Genomic DNA, 17,096 nt, shown 5'->3' with positions numbered 1-17,096 from the left:
TGGGGATTACAGAGGGGGAGGGGAGTCAGGAAGAACAGAAGAGAGAAGAGTCAAGAAGAAGAGTAAAGAAGAAGAGGAGAGAAGAGTCAAGAGAGAAGAGAGAAGAGTCAAGAAGAAGAGGAGAAGAGTCAAGAAGAAGAAGAGAAGAGTCAAGAAGAAGAAGAGAAAAGAAGAAGAGGAGAGAAGAGTCAAGAGTCAAGAAGAAGAGTCAGGCAGAAGAGGAGAGACCTGAGAAGCAGAGGGGAAGCGTCCAGGGGATGAGTAGAGGCCACAGAGGAAGAAAAGGAACACACAGAGAAAAATACAGAAGAGGAGAAGAACACGCAGGTCGGGGTGCAGAGAAGAACACAGATGAAGAAAGAAGAAAGAACACGCAGGTCGGGGTGCAGAGGAGAAAGAAGAACACAGATGAAGAAAGAAGAAAAGAACACGCAGGTCAGGGTGCAGAGGAGAAAGAAGAACACAGATGAAGAACACAGATGAAGAAAGAAGAAAGAACACGCAGGTCGGGGTGCAGAGGAGAAAGAAGAACACAGATGAAGAAAGAAGAAAAGAACACGCAGGTCAGGGTGCAGAGGAGAAAGAAGAACACAGATGAAGAACACAGATGAAGAAAGAAGAAAGAACACGCAGGTCGGGGTGCAGAGGAGAAAGAAGAACACAGATGAAGAACACAGATGAAGAAAGAAGAGAGAACACGCAGCAAGTGGGCTGCAGAAGAGGAGCAGAGAGCGAAGGGAAATGGACAGCAGAGGTGCGGAGAGAGGTTGGAGGAGAGAGCGGAAGGCAGAAGTACAGGAAAAGGAGAGGTGAGTAGCGCGGGGCTGGGCGAGGGGATGGGCGGGGGGAGTACTTACTGTTTTAGAAGGTCTTGCTGGGAGGTGTCAGGAGCCTCTGCTGGTGGAGCAATCCGCTATGTGCCTGTCATAGTGTGTATGCAAGGCCTACATTGGTGTGACGCACTTAAATTTATCCCATGTGGCCCCCTGAAATGGCGGCTGCCTGACCTGTAATGTGGGACACGTGGATATGAGGTAACTGCGCTGGCGTTGTACAGCGTCGCGGTAGGCGGTCGAAGACTGCGGCGCATTCCTGTCTTGGTTAAATTGGACCTTATGGGTCCCAGGAGCCAATGACGATGTACGCCGGCGGTGATGGTACGCACCGCCGCGGATGTGACTGCCATTTTATCTCTGTTCACTCACTTGATACCTGATCTTCGACAGGAGAGGACCTACACTGCAAGTGCTGCTGTGACCTCAGTCTGGAAGCGACAGTGGCTCAAGTGTCTGGGGGAAGGGCCCCTGCCTTCACATTTGAGGAGTTGGAGAAACTAGTGGATGGGGTCCTCCCCAGTACACGCTACTCTACGGTCCTCCAGACAAACAGCTGAGTACACTGTGAGCATGCTGTCTGGGCAATGCCTGTTTGGAGTGGTGTGGATGGGAGATGGGGGATGAGGAGTGCATGAAACGACGGTGAGTGGATGTGCGTCAAGGCAAGGGTGGGAACATGGGCCAATGACTGTGACGGTCCGGATGGTTATAGTTTTTCCTTTTCCCCTGTCCTATTCCTGTAGGTCAGCGCCCACCAGAAGAAGGATATTTGGTGTGCCATCGCCAAGGAAGTCTGGGCCCTGGGGGTCCACCACAGACGGAGAACCCACTGCCATAAAAGATGGGAGGACATTCGCCACTGGAGCAAGAAGACGTCGGAGGCCCAGCTGGGGATGGCCTCCCAATGTGGGAGGGGTGCCCGTCGTACCAAGACCCCCCTGATTTTCCAGATCCTGGCGGTGGCGTATCTGGAGTTGGATGGGCGCTTGAGGGAATCATAGCAGCCACAAGGGGGTGAGTACACACACATCCATCTGATTCAGCGCGCATTGGAGGTGTCTGGGTGGGGGAGGTGGGCTGTGGGTTCCCCAAGGCTAGGACAAGCCTTGTAGGCAAGGACCCTTTGTGAGGCAGGCTCAGTGGCACCCCATCACCACCAGTGGTAAGAGCCATCTCCACCTAGTCAGGCTCCTATGACTTGGCATGTGTGCAGCATTCAGGCATAGACCTTGTACCCCATGTCCCTGTGATCAATTAGGGAACTCAAAGTGCATGGTGTAGTGCAGAGGGCTGCTGTGTCTGTAGTGTCCGCCAACGGTAGCGGTATTGCATGCACTGAACATGTCTTTCTACTCCCCCACTCTTTCTGGTCTCCCTGTTCTTGTGTGCATTAGCATCATCAGGTGGATGAGCTGTGCCACCGGAGCAGGACAGAGCTGCATCCCACATGGCCATGGAGGGAGAGACTACGGACTCAGAATTCACCAGTGGGACAGAGGGCGAGGGGAGCTCCACGCGGGGACAGGAGCTGAGACCAGTGACACCCACTTCTCCTCTGATGGGAGCTCCCTTGCGGTGGCGGTCTCCTCTGTGCCCACCGCATCTACAGGTACAGCCACCACCGCCCTACCAGCACCGCCCTCCCAGCAGCCCCTCAGCGTGTGCCCCGTGGCCGCTCACCCAGGAGGGTGGGCATCTCCTTCGGCCCAGGCACCTCAGCCCCTGCCCCAGTCAGCCCTGCTGCCCTCAGTGAGGAGGTCATTGACCTCCTCAGATCCCTCACTGTTGGGCAGTCTACCATTCTGAATGCCATCCAGGGTGTAGAGAGGCAGTTGCAACAGACAAATGCATACCTGGAGGGCATTCATTCTGGCCAGGTAGCCCAACAGCGAACATTTCAGACTCTGGCATCAGCACTGATGGCAGCCATTGTCCCTGTGTCTAACCTCCCCCCTCTAACTTCCTCCACCCAGACCCAATCCCCAGTACCTCAGCCTATCCCAAGCACACCATCAGACCAGCATGCACACACCTCAACACACAAGAGTAGCTCTGGCAAACATAAGCACTGCACATCCCACAGACACTCACACAAGCATCATATCCATGCACACATACCAACATCCACTGCCTCCACTGTGTCCCCCTCCTCCACCTCTCCCTCCTCCCTTCCTGTCACGTCTCCACTCACACCTGCATGTACTACATCTTCAGCCACTACCTCCATCACCAGCACGCCCATCACCACACACCGCTCATGTGCACTCACCACCCCCACTACCATTCACACGTCCCCTGTGTCCTCTCCCAGTGTGTCTGTGAGCCATCCTCTCAACCTACACAAACGCAGTCACACACCCACCCAACAGCCATCCACCTCACGACAGCCTCTAGCCCATGCACCTTCACCCAAAGTCAGCAAACGAACACCTCCTACAACCACTACCTCTTCCTCCACTCCCTAACCCCTCCATCTACCTGTCCCAGTGTATCTAAAAAACATTTCCTGTCAAACCTTGACCTCTTCCCTTCACCTCCCCCACCCCTTCCGTCCCTCAGGGCCCAACTTTCCAGGTCCCAACCCAGCACCTCAGCCACCACATCATTGGGAACAGTGGTGCCAGCAGTAACCGGCTTCTGGAGTGCTCCAAGCAGCAGGGCAGCCAGTGTCCCAAGGAGCGAGGCCAAGGACATTCCCCCACCTCCAAAACAAAAGAAGTTGCTCACAGCCCGGAGGGAGAAGGCCAAAACATCTGCCACCAAGGGCTCAGCCAGGACAACAGTTGGGAGCGGCAAGACGCCTTCGCCACCATCCAAGGTGGGGAAGGGCCAGAGAAAGAAAGGGAAGTCGCCGCCAACCTACACGGCGGACAAGACCGCCACCGGCACCACCACATGCACCGCTGCCACGGTCACAGCCGCTCAGGACACCACCGCCAGCAGCACCCTCAGTGAGCCCCCCACCAGCACCGCCGCTCAGGACACCGCTGCCAGCAGCACGCTCAGTGATCCCCCCACCAGAACCGCCGCTCAGGGCACCGCTGCCAGCAGCACGCTCAGTGAGCCCCCCACCAGCACCGCTGCCCAATGAGTGCCGCAAGCACTGCCGCTACTGAGCCCGCCGCCAGCACCGCCAGCGGCCACGCCACATCCTGTGCCAGTGGCACCACCGCAGACATGGCTGCCATCCCCAGTGGTCATTCGTACGAGGCTGGTGGTCAGTTCCAGGGGCCTGGACAGCTTCCATGTTGCCCCACCGTCAGTGGAGTGTCACATCCACTACCTCAGTTCTTGGCAGGATGAAGCACTCTGGGCACAAAGCCCCCTCCAGAACCAGTGGAGAAAGGCATCCACTACCTCAGTCCTTGGCAGGATGAAGCACTCTGGACACAAAGCCCCCTCCAGAACCAGTGGAGATAGGCATCCACTACCTCTGTCCTTGGCAGGATGAAGCACACTGGGCACAAAGCCCCCTCCAGAACCAGTGGAGAAAGGCATCCACTACCTCTGTCCTTGGCAGGATGAAGCACTCTGGGCACAAAGCCCCCTCCAGAACCAGTGGAGACTTTTATCCACTTGAGAGACTGTGAGTTTGCACTCCCCAGGATGCAGCAGTGGGCAAACCACCCACTGGAGAGAATTGTGAGACTGTGGCTTTGCACTCTCCAGGATAAAGCAGTGGGCAAACCACCCACTGGAGAGACTTGTAAGACTATGGCTTTGCACTCCCCAGGATGTAGCAGTGGCCAAACCGCCCACTGGAGAGACTTGTAAGACTGTGGCTTTGCACTCCCCAGGATGCAGCAGTGGGCAAACCACCCACTGGAGAGACTTGTGAGACTGTGGCTTTGCACTCCCCAGGATGCAGCAGTGGGCAAACCAACCACTGGAGAGACTTGTGAGACTGTGGCTTTGCACTCCCCAGGATAAAGAAGTGGGCAAACCAACCACTGGAGAGACTTGTGAGACTGTGGCTTTGCACTCCCCAGGATAAAGCAGTAGGCAAACCACCCACTGGAGAGACTTGTGAGACTGTGGCTTTGCAGTCCCCAGGATAAAGCAGTGGGTAAACCACCCACTGGAGAGACTTGTGAGACTGTGGCTTTGCACTCCCCAGGATGCAGCAGTGGGCAAACCATGCACTGGAGAGACTTGTGAGACTGTGGCTTTGCACTCCCCAGGATAAAGCAGTGGGCAAACCACCCACTGAAGAGACTTGAGAGATGTCTTCCCACGTTCCACTTTTGTTTTGCCTGAGCCTTTGGTGGCAGGTGTTTTCACCTTCTCCCTCCGGGATGTGGGCAACTTTTTCTGTTTTGGAGGTGGGGAATGTTCTTGCCCTCGCTCCTTGGGACACTGGCAGCCCTGTTGCTTGGCGCACTCCATAATCAAGCTATTGCTAGCACCACTGTGCCCGGTGATGTGGTGGCTGGGGTGCTGGGTTGGGACCTGGAAAGGCGGGGCCCTAGGGGACAGACGGGGGGGGTGTAGGGAAGAGGTCAACATTTGATAGGAAAAGCTTTTTAGACACACTGGGACGGGTAGATGGAGGGGGTTTGGGAGTTGAGGAAGAGGTAGTGGATGTAGGAGGTGTACGTTTGCTGACTTTGGGTGAAGGTGCATGGGCTGGAGGCTGTTGTGAGGTGGATGGCTGTTGGGTGGGTGTGTGACTGCGTTTGTGTACTTTGGGAGGAGGACTCAAAGACCCACTGGGAGAGGACACAGGGGATGTACGAATGGTAGTAGGGGTGGTGAGTGCACGTGATCGGTGTGTGGTGATGGGCGTGCTGGTGATGGAGGTAGTGGCTGAAGATGTAGTGCATGCAGGTGTGAGTGGAGACGAGAAAGGGAGGGAGGGAGGAGAGAGATGTAGAGGAGGGGAAACAGTGGAGGCAGTGGATGTTGGCATGTCTGTATGGGTATGGTGCTTGTGTGAGTGCTTGTGTGAGTGCCTGTGGGATGTGTGGTGCTCATGTTTGCCTGAGCCACCCTTGTGTGTTGAGGTGTGTGCATGCTGGTCTGATGGTGTGCTTGGGATAGGCTGAGGTACAGGGGATTGGGTCTGGGTGGAGGAGGTTGGAGGGGGGAGGCTGGACACAGGGACAATGGCTGCCATCGGTGCAGAGGCCAGAGCCTGAAATGCTTGCTGTTGGGCTGCCTGGCCAGAACTAATGCCCTCCAGGTATGCTTTTGTTTGTTGCAAATGCCTCACTACACCCTGGATGGCATTCAGAATTGTAGACTGCCCAACAGTGAGGGATCTCAGGAGGTCAATTGCCTCATCACTGAGGGCAGCAGGGCTGAGTGGGGCAGGGCCTGAGGTGCCTGGGGCGAAGGAGATGCCCACCCTCCTGGGTGAGCGCCATGGGACACACGCTGAGGGGCTGCTGGGAGGGCGGTACTGGTAGTGGGGGTGGCGGCTGTACCTGTAGATGCCTTGGGCACAGAGGGGCCCGCCACCGCAAGGGAGCTCCCATCATTGGAGGAGTCGGTGTCTCTGGTCTCTGCTCCTGTACCCGCCGTGGAGCTCCCCTCGCCCTCCGTCCCACTGGTGACTTCAGACTCCGTTGTCTCGCCCTCCAGGGCCATGTGGGATGCAGCTCCCTCCTGCTCCGGTGGCACTGCTCCTCTGCCTGATGATGCTTATGCACACAAGAACAGGGAGACCACAAAAAATGGGGGGGAGAAAGAAGAAAGACATGTTCAGTGCATGCAATACTGCTACTGTTGGCAGACACTACAGACACAGCAGCCCTCTGCACTACGCCATGCACTTAGAGTTCCCTAATTAATCACAGGGACATGGAGTACAAGGCCTATGCCCGATTGTTGCGCACATGGAAGTCACAGGAGCCTGACTAGGTGTACATGGCTCTTACCACTGGTGGGGTTGGGGTGCCACATAGCTTGCCTCACAAAGGGTCCTTGCCTACAAAGCTCGCCCTGGCCTAGGGTAACCCACTGCCCACCTCCCCACCCAGACACCTCCTAATGCACGCAGAGTCAGATGGATGTGACTGTACTCACCCCTTTGTGACTGCTGTGATTCCCTCAAGCGCCCATCCAACTCCGGATACGCCACCGCCAGGATAAACATCAGGGGGGTCATGGTGCGACGGGCACTCCTCCCCCATTGGGAGGCCATCCCCAGCTGGGCCTCCGCTGTCTTCTTGCTCCAGTGGCAAATGTCCTCCCATCTTTTCCGGCAGTGGGTGCTCCGTCTGTAGTGGAACGCCAGGGTCCAGACGTCCTTGGCGATGGCACACCAAATATCCTTCTTCTGGTGGGCGCTGACCTAGAGGAATAGTACAGGGGAAAAGGATGATCTTTTTTAACCGTCATTGGCCCACGTTCCCACCCTTGCCCTGACGCACATACACTCACCGTCCGCTCATGCAGGCCTCAGTCCCCCCCCTTGTATCTTCCATCCACACCACTCCACACAGGCATTGCCCATACAGCATGCTCACAGTGTACTCACCTGTTTGTCTGGAGGACCGTAGAGTAGTGTGTGTTTTATATTGTATTGGGTGTGTGGGAGTAGTGTGTGTATGTGTATCAGGAGTGTGTATTTCGATTTGTCCACTGTGGTTGTGTTTTGTAAATGGGTGTGTATTTTGAGCGTGGCGGTGTGTACCGCCAATGGAATACCGCGGTTGAAAGACCGCCACGTGGATTCGTGGGTCGTGATAGTGTGGGCCTATTCCAGTTGGCGTGACGGTGTTGGTTTTGTTATCGCCAGTTTATCACTGACCTTTGGTGTGGCAGACTTGTGTGGGTGTCTAGATTTTGGCGGATTCCGGCCTGTGGGTCGTAATAGCTGTAGCGGATTTCTGCGGCCGCAGCAGTGTGTTGGCAGTCTTCTGCATGGCGGTAAGTGGCGTTTACTGCCAATGTTGTATTGAAGGCCTTAGACTGGAACCGTCAGCCTTTAAAATAGAAGCTTGAGACCTCAACCACTAAGCCACAGGCAGCTCTTTACTACACAGTATCCACACATAGCTATGACATTCAAAATGATAGGTGTGATGGGAAAAACACGTCAATATTGCACCAATAGGCATCTTTAATATTTAAAAACTAGTAAATAAACAGACACGCTACATGGAATAGAACTTTCAACTTACAAGGAGACAGTTCATGCACATGCTGTGTAGCAAAAAATGACTATGACATTCGAAACTAACAGCTTCCCAGTCTGACACTCTCAAGTCATTGCATGGAGAGACCTTTGCAATGACAATAGTTCTCTCTCTTGCTCCCTCTCTTCCATTCCATTAGGGGGATAGAAGAGAGAGAGAGAGTGAGTGACAAGACCGTGGGGGCAGTCTCAAAGCCCACGCGGTCCTAGCCAGCTCCTCACAACCTGCAGGGGCCGGCACTGCTCCCACAAGTAGGGAGCTGATTTAAATAGCAGCTTCCTTCTTGTGGGAGCAATTTTTTCATATGTTTTCCTGCACACGTATTGTGTCAGAAAGTGGACAGCTCCCACTAAGCAAAAGCAAACAGCTATGTACAGTGGGTGCCTACCTGGGACATAGCAGGAGCCAGTCCTAGGAAGTGGCATTCCCAAGGGCCAGTATCGACTCCTAGAGGGGGGCAACATTGTGCCCCTCCAACAAGCATTGTCCCGGGATGTGGTGGTGCCCAGGGTCCAAAACAGACACCCTTCACTTTTTTATTGTAACCTTGGAGATTTGGTTGTCCTGGGGCTTCAGTTGGGGGATGTGCAGCCCCTCGCATCATATTTCTTTAACGTCTCGGGGAGGTGGTGGTCCACGGGGCTACAGAGTAACATATATATCTGAGAAATAGATAGATAGATAGATAGATTGATAGATAAGTAGATAACGCCAAAGGTTACAGGTAAGTTATAGTTAGGAATTAGAATTAAAAAAGACATAGAAATTCACTTAAAAAAAACAAAGGTTACAGGGACATTATAGTTAGACACACATTGTAAACATGCAAAACCATAGACCTTCACCTGTTATAGTTATAGTTATTTCAAGTAACTATAACTCGTGCCCTAAGGTAATTATAAATCGTTCCCCCTCCATGCACAGTCTCTTAACAATATTCTTACTGCAAATATTACCATGATATTATCAAAGATAGTATAAAACGTGTCATGAGTGCTGTAATGTAGCAGTGCATGCCGAACGCACACGTTTCAATCGCCTTAGGGCACAAGATATAGTTACTTGAAATAAGAGTGAGGGAAGCTGAGAGAAACTATGTATGACACATGCATGGCTTTGGAGTGATTGAATTCCAACTAGCATCATGTAGAGCAGCTCAGAAATTCCTTGCCCCAAGAGTATTGAAACAAAGTGAAGTTATCATATCTATTGCTGTAACTATTGTGGGTACTGCTCCTATTAGTACCCCTTGGACTTGTTTACTGTTAATTATAAAAGTATAGTTTTCATTGTGTTAATAGTTAGTAAGTACTATTTTTTCTTAAGCCAAAGTACTGACTTGACAATAATTAGTTAACTTGTATTTAATGCTAATTTTGTTCTGAAGCTCTCAAATTCACAATGCCAACACACTTAAAGCTGGCCCATGCCACATGTTGTTTAAGATATCCGATGTGTTCTTTTCTACTTTAAGTAGAGGCAGATATAACTGGTGCAGCTATGGTAACATATTTTATCAGTAAATACTGAAATAGGCCTAGTCCAGTCCATGTCATTCTCAGCACGAGATGAACTATTTGATCATAGATTAGGAGAATCTACAAGGTGTTCAACAGAAATAAAGGATTAAGGATATGTAATCAACTATATCTTCCTGAAGGAGGGGGATCACCATCTCCTGGTGTTTGGTACCGCATTACTATGCTTCCTGGCAATATAAATCAACAGTTCCTAAAGTCAGCAGAGAGCTTAATTGTGAAACAACAGAAGTGACAGCTTTTCTTTGCTACCTTTGATGATGTGGCCATTTATTTGTCTGGGAGTCTCAAAATGTACTCATGTGTTTACCTAATAACCCTTTTACCTGATAGCAGGTGGGATTCATGCCTTGTCAACAGGCATCCCACTTAAAAGACTGATGGTGGGTATATCTTTATGGAAAATATACTTATCTATCATAGACTTTCAGAAAGTGGCCTTGCAGTGTTGTCATGACCCTCATATGTTAGTTTAACAAGGGTAGGGAAATTGAATCAGTGCTTCAAAGATATGTCAGGTGGCCTGGAATAAATTAAAGTCGATATAACTATGTAAAATTTGCCTCATAGTGAATCTGACCATACATTTTCCTCAGATTTGATTACCCTTTAAGTACATCTACAACATTTTTGAAGGTGGTATCTTTTGACTTCATCTTTGGCCTACTTTGTATTCATGGATCCTAATAAAGACTAGTTGTGGTGAACTATTTCTCTAAAATGACCAACATTATCTGGTATTGTCATCAACATATTTGCTTGGTTGTACTTAATGTTGTCTAATTCCATGATTTCCCTTTTCATATCAGCAGTACATTTTACATTTAAGTTTTCGAGGACAGTCTGTGTTAAGCTGGATATATATGTTTTCTTCCTCCAGGGGCCTCTATTCTTCCAAGGTTAATTGCAGGGCCCAAGAAAAAAGAGAAATAAGGTGGCACCAACAGATGTGGATTAGAAAAATCCTTAATTTATTAATTTAATAACAACGTGCGTGGTGCTAGTAGAAAAAATAATAATAGCAATGGGTTTCAGCCAAAGCCTTCAACTGGCCATAGAGGTCAGTGTGCTAGAGTGCCTTTTTATATTCGAAAAACCCACTCCCTCACACAAATTTCATACAACCAATTGGGCATTAACCATCCTGTCTTCATCTTCCAATGTTATTTCTATTTCTCTATTTTTATGGGAGTCATGTCGAAGTCTATTAAATATATTTCTTGAATATAATTTCTTAAACATAGGAAGGGGTTTGTTTGATTTATTTAAACCTGGTAAAGTACCTCTTTAAGGACCACTGAATGCGTCTTTCACCCCTTCCTCACTGCTGTATATACGTAATATTCACTTATTGTTCTTATTTTATAATAATTCATCTTTTTATCCTGCCCATATTTTCGCTGCAAATTGAGACTAGGGTGCCCTCTAGGTTGTTGCGATCCCACCAAAATATTTATACAATTTCCTTTGTGTTCCTCAGAGATATACTTGGGGTAAGATGGTGTAGCTCTATATTATTTCATATCCAAAAGTATTTAAAGAGCAAAATGCTTAATTAAACTGCCAAGCCTATTGATTATCTTTTCTGCTAGTTTCATCTATGTATCATTATCTATTGATCCATAAAAAAGACAATCCATACGCTTGATTCTATAAAACAATTCCATACTTACACTATTAAAGATGTAAACATTCTGGATATATGTCTACTAAAAAGTGATAAGATATTTACAAGTACCAACCATTAAAGCACAGTTCAAATTGAAGAAGAGCACTCTATAGATTTTCCTATCTATGAAGTTTATAAAGTAAGTTCCTCATGAAAGTGCAAGTGCATCATCTAAAATATTTATATATATATATATATATATATATATATATATATCTATAATTAATTATATAAAATATAGCACTTCAATAGCCTTCGACATATACAGGCTATTTAAATACACTAACTTCAAAAAAGGAGATTAAGTAGTTTTTGCCTTCGATTTTTGTAGCCCTTTTTTTTTAATGAAGCTGAGAGAATCTATTCAGGGAAAGTACCAGATAAAAGTGCTTATCCCTTATACTAATCTTACCAGTGTTTTAATCTTATTAATTACCTATTTTTTTATGTCTGTAGTATATCTTTTTTATTTAATATAGTGCTTAGCTTTTTTGCAAATCATATTTTAGAGCTAGCAACATACTTATTTTTATCAAATTCCTGATAACTTTCTTCTTACCCAAATTCATTGCCTACTTCTAATGAAACCAAACAGCATCTTTTTGTTCCTATATCACAGATGAACATGTAATTCTGAGTCTGCATTTAACATCAAGGGACTCTCAGTTCCCATTAAGATTATCCATCTTGACTCGGTTCTCCGCAGATGTTGTTCTTGATTTCCCTCTCTGGGATTGGGTTTAACGCATTGTATTTCATAGTGGTGTAATCCTATATATTTTCCACTATGTTGTTCCCAGATATGCTTCGCCATGGAGTATGTCATATCTTTGTTGTTGATTGCTCTCAGATGTTGAAGTATACGAAGTTTTAATTTATTCACTCTGCTTCCCACATATTTATTACCACACTAACATTCTAATACTTAAATTACAAATGTTGTCTCACAAGTGATTCTTTCTCTGATTTTCATTGTTTTTCCATTATGTTTGAAATGTAGATGTGTTTTTTTCCAATTAAAAATACTTTGCATTTCCCACACTTCCAAAATCCGATTTTCTTCTTTTCTAACCATTTCGAAATATGTTTCTTTTGGGGAGCCATATAACTTTTGTACAGATGTTCCCCTATGGAAAATGCATTTTTGTATGTAATTTGTGGGTGAGCTGGTAACATCCTTTCCAAAGTATCATCAAGTCACAATAAATTCCAATTATTTTTCAAATGTTTCTTGACTTCAAGACTAGCAGGAACAAATCTCATAATATATCTAATCTCATCTTTATCAGCTGTCAGTGAGATGTTCTTTTTCTTTGATATCAGGAGTTCAATCCATTTACGTTCTTTTAACCTTGTCATTGCATCCTTCAGAACAACATCTGGTTATCCTCTTTGTGCAAAATGTGCATACATATCTTCTACTTGTCTTTCAAAAGCAGACTCATCTGAACTGTTGCGCCTAACTCTCAAGAATTCACCATATGGTATTCTCCATTTGAGAGCTCAAGGATGACCGCTGTTAGTATGCAACAAACTCTTCACACTTGTAGATTTTCTATGAATCTGCTTAGATATCATGCTATCTTTTTTATAAACATTCACATCAAGATAGGTGATATTGGTTGTACTTATTTCATATGTGAATTTCTGCTGTTGTGGATTATCTTTAAAAAAAAGATGAATTTCTCTAATGCTTCTTGCTCTCCTTCCCAGATCAGGAACAGGTCTTCATTATAACGGACCATAATATTACATGCACCAGATTTTGTTCATTATTATCCGTCCAGATAGTTTCTGCTTCCCACCATCCCATGACTAGATTAGCGTACGTTGGTGCAAAAGAAGTATTTATCGCTGGTCCTCTCTTTTGAAGATAAAATTGACCATCAAAGAGAAAGATGTTATGAGATAAACAATACTGTAGAATCTCCAAAATCATCTCTGTATGTTTAAATAGACTGATAGACCTGGCTCTCAAGAGCTATTTACAAGACCTCAAGGCCATCTTCATGTCTTATGGAGGTATAAAGGCAGACCACATCAATCGTTGCCATGATGTGCTCTTTCGTCCATGGGATGTTGTTGATCCGATTGAGAAAATCCAATGTCTCTCAAATAGGAGGGAAGGCTAGGAACATAGGGAAACAAAAATATTTCAACAAATACTGAAGTGTTTTCTAGTAAGAATCCTATGGAACGTACAGTTGGATGCCCTGGTGGATGTGTTTTGTTCCCGTGTATTTTAGGCAGGAAGTATATTGTTGGAATAATGGTATGGTCTGCCTTCAAATACTTCACTTCCGCTTCTTCCAAGAGACCTTCCTCTTGCCAGTTTTTTAAATTTATCATGATGTTCCACCATGCTGCCAGCAATAGGATTCTTACTTAGCTTGAAATAACTCATTTTGTCATTGAGTTGACTCATTGCCTCCTTAATATATTCCATATGGTGGAGAACCACAATGTTACCTCCCTTATCTGATGCTTTAATAATGATTGTGTCATCATTTCTCAGATCTTTTAATGCTTCCCAATCTTCTTGCATCATGTTTGCTTGTTTGTATTTGTTTGTCTGCAGGGCAATTCTCATCAGTCCTTCTACCATCACTTCTTAAAACAGATTAATTTTATTACACGTGGGGAGTTGAGGACAAAATCATGACTTGGGTTTACATCCACTTGAGACTGTACAAGCTGTTGAGATGCCAACATTATGGCATAATTCTTGATTAGATAAAGTTTGCTCATTTGACATATCACTTTCTTTGGATTCTCCTACCAATTCCATAAGGCTTCTAAGTTCTCCCATCTCACCACTATTGGTGGACACCTCTTGTGATTTACTCTTTAGTTCTGATTTCATTTTTTCTTTTTTTGATGCAAAGTGCTTTTTTTAATTTTAACTTTCTGGAAAATTTGTACTGTATATGTTCATATGAAATCTGAAACCCACAACAAATGGCATTGAAAGTGTGAACCAACCTTTGCAAAACTACCTGTGCAGTTATATGTATTATGATTATTCTTCTTACATGTGTAGGCAAATGTGCAATAATGTTGAATGCTATCACACATGTTTGCATGCATTTTACCCTTTTCTGTGCCTATAAAATGCACTTCAAATGCATAATCTCATAAATGGGAACAATTGGCATACTTTAGAGTTTGTAGTCATTGGAGCACTAACTTAAGTTGTTGGTGTGCCCTACATGGAGGGACGGTGTCTCCATTAGGACATAGGGGCATTACCCCACTCATAATTTGCCACCCCTAGCCCCCCTGCTACATGTAAATAAATATTTATTGATATGCGTACAACTTACTATTAAAGTCAGCCTTCAGCCGTGGCATCAGGCGTCGGTGTCTCTAAAGGGGGTGGGCTTCAATTTACACATTAGCAGCATACAAGTGGAAATGATCGCATTGCACAAAGTGTGAATATCGGGTTGGCCAGCTGCTTTTCTCCGGCTAGTCCAACATGCGCAGTAGAGTCTTCTCTCCACCTGCACCTTAGTAGAGCAGGGGTTGATGCTTTTTTTTAGTTGACACTTATATTGTGAACACAGTCCTTATGTTTGAGCTAGAACCTTTTATTCTGACGTTGGTGGGGAAGTGGGTGAAAGGGTGGTCCAGAGCTGAATGCAGAGCACTTGCATTGGAACCCTTCGCTCACCTTTAAGACCCCGTTACAGCCCCTGGATCTGAGTGCTTTTCAAGATCCCAAAGCCGTAGAGGAAACATAAGAACTCTACCTCCTAGTGCTAAGGTGTGTTTCATCCCAAGGACTGGACAACACTGATCATTCTGCATGGCATTACTTCAGTCGACAGTCTGGAATTTCTTTACTTTTTCACTTTAATTTTTAGCTAACATGCGTCATCTTGTGGATGTCAATACAGATTACACCTAGAAGATTTATACACATTTCCTCGTTAGCATCATTGAGTGTCCAGTTGGTCTGGTTCTCATTTGTAATTCTGTTGACAGCATTAATAATTCATCTACGAATGAGGAAGGAGGACAATAACAATATATTAGGGCTCAAATGGTGCTGATTGTTGGAGGCAGGGCCCATCTGTACTCATTTGTGGGAATAGGACTTATTTTGCCCCATCAGCACACTTTGAGAAACAGAGAGAAATAAACACAAAAGGGGGAAATAAGGATGAATAAAAAGAAGGAACACTGCTACAGACAAAGAAAAGCAGAGATGAAACAAACCTGAAGGAGCGAGAGAAAGGGGCAGGGAGTGTAGGGTAGAGAATGAAAGAGGCATTGAGTGCAATCAATACTGGACAGCATCAGTATTTGGCCTTCCCTGCCCCCTTAACATGTGAGAGCTCCGGACAAAGGACAGACACAGGCTTAAATGTCATTTTTGTTGTTCTTCTGTGCAACAGAGAATCATTATGTGTAGTCTCCTCAGCCCTGTGCCCCAAACAGTCTCAGCAAACTTTAGCAATGTCCCACACCTTTGGGGGGAGGGGAAACGTGTTATGTAACACCACCTTTGGGGGAGGGGAAGCGTGTTATGTAACAATGTAGGAGAAAAACTCCAACTCATTCAACAGTCCAGGGCAGAACAGCATCAATCAACAATCTCAGCAATGCCTCAGCAGCATCTGCTGCTGTGGGGGGGGGGAAGTGCACTGTGTTGCACTGCGGGGGAAAAGAGGCATGTGTAGTCTCCTTAGCCCTTCAGCCCCTAATAGTTTCAGCAAGCTTCAGCACCATTGCTTAAAAACTGACTAATAAGTAGTACATAGCTGCCAAGTTCACAGATTGCTTATATGTGACATTTCTAAGGTTTCAAGGTACTTATGAGCGATGTTCTATTGTCAAATGTGTGACACTTAGCGTCACTCTTTCTCATCTGCAAAACCAAACAATGAAGTTAAGAAAGTTTGAAAAGTATTGTTAAAGCTTTGCGTGGTAGTGCACCGTGAGTTACAGACAGCACATTTTCCACTGGAGTGGCAACTAAACTCGCACAGATCTTTTTACTGATAAACCTATGTCTTGTGGAAATTATAATATGTGGAAATTGGGTATTGTTATCTCAAAGTCTGTTATGAAGAGTTATTTAGTTATACTGAATAGGCAGCTTCTAACGTCATTATAATATGAAATCTCTTTATTGATGTCATACCTGCACTTTCATAATTGCTTTATTAATCACCTTGCTTTCTCAAATTTGCTTGAAAATGCACCATTTGCCCACTTATTTTTAAAAAATTTCTTGGGAGTCCCCCTTATGCCCGTCGGGCTCGCTCGCTGTGCTCACTTGCCATAAGGCACTCATCAACAACTTTTACACCCCACCGCTTTGAGATGTCACCAGCCATTACTGCTTGCATGCCAAATTTGCTATGCTCCCATTTTATTTAGAGTTTATTTACAGTTAGGGAATCAATGGGTTTACATTAGGGGAACATCAGCACACTCCACTGGCATAATCCTCTGACTTGATGGCCATTCTGCCAGTACTTAGGGTGTGGCAACCATCACTTGTCTTCCCTACCCATGATAACCATACAAGGTATGGAAGTCTTAATGGTACCAATGTGCAGAGAGAATACTTCACTGTGTGATGGTCACTAATGTTTTGTTTTCTGACAATAAACCTCCTGGTACTTAGGTTTGTTTTCAGAAAATGAAAATATTTGCCAAAAGAGTGCAACATGGTGACCATTCATAAATGCTAAGGGGCATATTTATGAAATAGTGGTGCAGTGCAGCAAAGCAAATCACTTTGCTGCATTGCACTACATCACTGGGAAAGGGCAGGAATGCTTTGCATTCCTTACTTTTTCCCCTGTGCTAGCGCCAATGCAGGCACCCTTGCACTATGGTGCAAGGATGCATGTGCTGCATGCAGGATTGTTTTTGTACAGGAAGGGGCATGCTGGTT

This window comes from Pleurodeles waltl, chromosome 1_1, assembly GCF_031143425.1.
Source record: "Pleurodeles waltl isolate 20211129_DDA chromosome 1_1, aPleWal1.hap1.20221129, whole genome shotgun sequence".
Classification (NCBI taxonomy): Eukaryota; Metazoa; Chordata; class Amphibia; order Caudata; family Salamandridae; genus Pleurodeles; species Pleurodeles waltl.
This window is presented reverse-complemented; position numbering follows the sequence as displayed.